This window comes from Dipodomys ordii, unplaced genomic scaffold, assembly GCF_000151885.1.
Source record: "Dipodomys ordii isolate 6190 unplaced genomic scaffold, Dord_2.0 Scaffold26, whole genome shotgun sequence".
Lineage (NCBI taxonomy): Eukaryota > Metazoa > Chordata > Mammalia > Rodentia > Heteromyidae > Dipodomys > Dipodomys ordii.
In genome coordinates, this window is record NW_012267242.1 from 8999091 (window position 1) to 9005090 (window position 6000).

Below are 6000 nucleotides of genomic sequence, written 5' to 3' on the forward strand. Positions count from 1 at the left end.
ATAGTATTGGATATACAGAAGTGTAAGCACCAACTATAACAAAGATAATGCCAAAGGAGAGTAAAAGACAAAACAATCATAAAGAAAATTAGATATAGATTTTTAGAATAATCAATTTTCAAGTTTGGTTTCAGGCCTTAAGTTATTGCTATTCTTATTCAGATTAAAAAGAAGGGATTGCTTGCTGCAGTCATTGTAGTGTGTTCTTCCTTACCATACTAATGGTCTAGGGAAAAGTGAGAGACAGTTAAGAAAGAAGCTTACTCTAAGAATTAAGTGTGTTAATTTCAGACTAATATTGTTAAAGAAAACTCACTGAATGTCAACAGGCAGCAGTGGATACTATATTAACACATCCAAAAAATGTACATTGTATAAACATAGTAATACTCAGAAAAGGCAAATTTCTCCTGCTTTTTCTTTTTTTCCATTTGGAATGAGATTAATAGAGGAAAATGGTCTAAGGAAAGAAAACGAAGTTGATTTTTATTACAGAACTACAAGGCTTTGTAAGGACAATAGTTAATCCTCAGTTTTCGATGAGGCAGAAAAGGAAGCAGAGATTTCTATACTCCTTGCTCCCGGGTCCTTCTCATCCCACCCCTGACCACTATGCCGCTGTGGGAAGAAAGGACTTTGGGAAGAAGATGAGATAGGAGGAAAAGGGGATGAGCAGGGTGAGTCCGTACCCTGAAAGACGTGGCTCCGAGCTGTTCCCCTTGTTTCTTTTACTTTACATCTACCCCAAGCTCTATCTGAGGGGACATTCTGAAGTTCTCAAGCCAAAAACAATCACTTCTGGAACTTTCCACTTTTAGAGAGGGTTAAGAGTAAGAATTACCAGGCTGGGAAGGTGGTTCAGTGGTAGAGTGCTTGCCTTGCATGCATGAGGCCCTGGGTTCGATTCCTCAGCACCACATAAGCAGAAAAAACCAGAAGTGGCGCTGTGGCTCAAGTGGTAGAGAACTAGCCTTGAGCTGAAGAGCTGAGGGACAGTGCCCAGGCCTAGTGTTCAGGCCCCATGACTGACAAAGAAAAAAACCATAAGAAGAATACTAATATAAGGGGAAGGAGAACAAATCTAAAAAATATAGCAAACAAATATCTGGAAACATAACACAAACGTGAGGTGACATTAAATTTTATGCCTAAAACATTATTAATACCTCCTTATTCTACAGGGCTATTTTGTACAGAGATAATCTATTTCCATTTTAGCCTACCTCAGGGTTGTGATGGTTGGTTGGAAGATTCTAAAAGGTCAGCTCCTCTTACAAAGCTATAGCTGAAGAAAGGAGAGGAGAGGAGAGGAGAGGAGAGGAGAGAGAGATAGAGACAGAGACAGAGATTACTTCACTGAAGTATAATATATGCCTAACAAAAACAATCACTTTGGTTTCTACTAATAAAAATCTATAGCTCTCTCTATATATGTATATTACTAATATCAAGTAATAGAATATAGTCCCTTTACCCCAAAGTTTTCTCATGCCCATTTGCAGTCACTCACTTCTATTTCCCCCTGCTGAAATGCTGAGTCTTTCATAGATTCAACTTTGTAGAATTCCATATACTCTAATGAAACACAAAGTGTCTGTGTCTGGCATCTCTCATTAAGGAAATGCATTTGAGGTTCATGTACACTGTTGCATGAATCCCTACTTCCTTGTGATTACTGTGTGCTATTCTAGTCTATGAATGTACCACCATTTGTTTATCCATAAAACAAGTTAACAGGTACTTGAGTTGTTTGCAATTGCAGGCTATTATGAATAAAGATGTTTTCATGTGGGTTCTTATTTTTAATGAAATATAGTTTTATTACTGTGTATTTTATTGTATCACTTTTGTTCTCTTGCACATAAAGGTTTTTGCTCACAATATATTATAGGAGATGTTGGTGTATATGAATGCTTTTCTGTTTTATGTGAATGTTCTATCTTATTGTCTTGCTGAATTCTTTTTTTTGGGGGGGGGTCCGGTTGTGGGGCCTGAATTCTGGGCCTGAGTGCTGTCCCTTACCTCTTCAGCTCAAGGCTAACGCTCTACCACTTGAGCCACAGCGCCACTTCCGGCTTTTTCCTTTTTGCTTATGTGGTGCTGAGGAATCGAACCCAGGGCCTCAAGCATGCAAGGCAAGCACTCTACCACTGAGCCAACTTCCCAGCCCTGAATTCTTTTATAGAGTTAATTTTATCATTAATTCTCTAGGATTTTATAGGTTGTTGTTAAGTTTTCTGCACAGATGCATTAGTTTGCTTCTTACTTTCATATGATTTGCCTTCATTTTCTACAGTCTCCTGCCAGTCAGTAGCATTTCCACAAACTGGAACTGGAGCGAGTGAGCCTCTTGCTTTGCTTCTGCTCTGCAGGAGAGTGTTCAGGATTTCCACTTATTAAGATGTTGTCTTAAAGGCTGGGGTTGCAGTTCAGGAATATAGTGGGGGTGGGTAGTTTACTGGGGTAGGGATAACAATACTTTAGTCTACATGAAGTCCCAGTTTCAATCCCCAGTGCACACACCAAAACACATAAACCTGGTAAATATAAGAATATTTATAAGAATAAATATAAGTAATGTAGGAAAGGTAGTATTTCAACCTTTAGATATCTTTGAGGCTAAATGTGGTTTATGCCTGCAATTCCAACTACTTGGGAGGCAAAGATAGGAGCATCATAGTCAGAGGGTAATCAGGATGGAAGTAGGAGAAACAAACTAAAAGCAAAAGGACTGTTGGGGGGTGGGGATAGCTCAAGTGATAGAGCATAGGCTTAACAAATGTAAGGCCTTGAGTTTAATCCTGGGGGATTAAACTGTTGATCATTCCTATCTCCACTCCAATAAAACCTTTGCTTTGAGAAAGAAAGCTTTCCTTATTATGCATTGCTCATGACATTTGGTTTCTTACACATTCTCACTTATATTAAACTTCAGTAAGTCTGATCAGAGCCAGGGTCCCCAGTCATCTTAAGTCATTAACCAGGTCTACATGAAAGCTTTCTACAGACATAAATGCACATATATGCACGTATATTTGCACACACACACCTGTGCACATACATATACATGTGCACACAGAACAATTCTTTATAAATCTAGTACCTTCCCTTTGCTCTCTGCCTTGAAAACTTCCTGGATTTTTCATCATACGTGGTAATGAGAATGCCTTCATGCTATTTGGTGGCTCACTTGCTAGTTAGTGACTTCTCTGGAGCAGGATTTTGAGCCCCTAATGACAAACGTTCACACCTTCTTGCTTACATCCCTTGCCTGCTAGGACACAGGGTGAGCATTTAGTGTGTCCTGAAATTGCTTTTAATGTTACTCACTCAAATGGAGACTTTGCCATTGCACATTAGTTTTCTCTACCCATAAGCAAATTCCATGTCAAGATCTTTTGGTCTCCCTCTTTCCAACCATCGACAGCATACCTTCTTTTTACTCCCCTAAGGGCAACGCTCTAGGATACATCAAATAGCTAAAAGAAAACCTGAGGCTATTTTACAATAACTTTCCCCCTGTCCACCTTCACCCACCAGTGCATTCACATTTAATTACTATAGCTTCTTTCCCATTATTGACCTACAGAGAGAGTGGAATAAGATTCCATTTTTCTCTCCAGTTATCTAGCCTGGGATGGAGATACAGTCTCTTGTAGTTTTCATCTTGGTCCCTTCTTAGAACTTGACCCTTGGGAGTATACAGGGAGAGAACAGCTTCTTTTCAGCAAGGCTATTTTTTGTTAATTTTTTGTTGATTTATTTCAAGATGGATCCCACTAGGTGAGATCAGCCCAGGCTGATCTTAAAACTCCCTGAGCTCAAGTGGTCCTCTTGAGTGGCCATGACTATAGACATGTACCACTCAACCTATAAGATACTCTTTAAAAAAATATTCCCTCTGGCCGTTGTCTCTTGCTATCTTGCCAGCTAGCAGCTACAGGCCTCATCTCCACTTGGCAGGGACGGTCTGTGAAGTCATCTTTTCAGTATTGGCTGATTGCTTCAGCATTTACGCTCTCTGGCGGTGATGCAATGTTTACAAGCACATTAGCCAGTGAGGATCACTGTGTCAGAGAACGAAGCGCTTGTCTGTAGCAAGATCAGTGTGGACATGTCTTTGTGAATAGGGATCCAGTGGCAGGGTAGTGGGGGGTACCTGTCAGGGAGTATGAGTGGAAGGAGACTCTGTCCAGCTCTTGGCAGGACATCTAGTCCTGACAGGAGAATGACCCTCATGTTCAGTCTAGCCTAGGCTGTTGCTTGGAGGAGAAAGTGGAACTGTCTTGTTCATAGGCCAAGGTGAGCAATTTCCCCAGGCAGCCAATACGTATGTATAAGGCAAGTGCAATGGCATCTGTGCAAAAGGGTAATGTTACTCTTCAGAGCCACAGTGAAACCTGTACAGCAAAAACTAATCTTTTTCCTAGAGCAAGGGAAAGCAAATTGACATGCTTCTTTTTCTTTCTTCCCTTTCTTCCTTTCCTTCCCTCCCTCCCTCTTTCCTTCCTTCCTTCCTTCCTTCCTCCCCTCCTCGCCTCCCCTCCCCTCCCTCCCTCTCCTCCCCTCCCTTCCTCCCTCCTTCCCTCCCTCCCTCCTTCCTTCTTTCTTTCTTTCTTTGTTGGGGGGCTTGAACTCAGGGCCTGGACATTGTCTCTGAGCTTTTTCACTCTACCACTTTGAGCCGCAGCACCACTTCCGGTTTTCTGGTGGTTAATTGGAGATAAGAATCTCATGGACTTTCCTGCTTGGGCTGGCTTTGAACCACAATCCTCAGATCTCAGCCTCCTGAGTAGCTAGGCATGAGCCAATGACACCCAGCTACAACTTGCTTTTTGATATGGAGTTTAAGGCATATAGAAAGGATAGAACATAAACAATTGAGTGGAGTCCTTCAACGCTCAAATAATGGTTGTCAGCAAAATGGTGTCATCATTTCTAAGTTCAATGAGATCATACATTTAGTTCTCAATAGTACTCGTGCGCACACATATGTGATGCCACTCTATCTAGCTTAAGATCATTATAGTTTCTTCCTAAGGCTTGTTGACTGACTGGAGGGAGAAAAAACTTAGAGTCTTTATCAATTTCAATCCAGTTGAGTCTGATTATTGACATTGACTCTTACTAGTTAATAAATGCTTGGCTCTTAGATGCTTCTGTTTCCATTTCCTGGGAAGTGGTAAATTCCAAGATGGAGTCTCATGACAAAATGAGCAAATCTGAAGTCCTCTCACTTTTTTAGTTCCTGGAGAACCTGGTTATTACTTGCTTTCTTGCCTTGTGAATGCAAATATTGGTAGCTTAATTGTCTCCCTGGGGGCTGTTTCCAGAGGCTGAGCATGTTTCCAGAAAGTGGACCAGAAACAAACAAAACAAAACAAGAGTGACAGTGTGAATATACATACAGTCCAATGGTAGTCCAACACAATTTAGCTTTTTTTAAAAAATGATAATTGAACTGGAAAGCTCAGAAATGCCACATGGATAAAAGCAAAGCTACCCTATGGAGCAGAGACTAGAAATAGACTGGGAGCCCCCAGGCTTCATGGGTTTCATTCAAAGGAAACCAATGATCTTGCCAAATCTATCATCTCCTACATGGGCAAGTAAGAGCTTACAAACACAAGTAAGGGCTGGGAAGGTGTCTCAGTGGTAGAGTGCTTGCCTTGCATGCATGAGGCCCTGGGTTTAATTCCTCAGCACCACGTAGCAGAAATAAAGCTGGATGTGGCGCTGTGGCTCAATTGGTAGGGCACTAGCCTTGAGCTGAAGAGCTGAGGGACAGTGCCCGGGCCCAGAGTTCAAGCCCCACGTCCAACAACAACAACAAAAAAAAATTTAAAAAAAACAGAAGTAAATTGTCATGCAGATTGTGAATTTAAGATTCTAGACTCACAACCTCTCTCCAAACTTTTCACAACATTCATGTTTAACAGGATCACAAGGACTACATGCTTACAATGTCCCATTGCAAAACCACATTCTGATGACTCCACA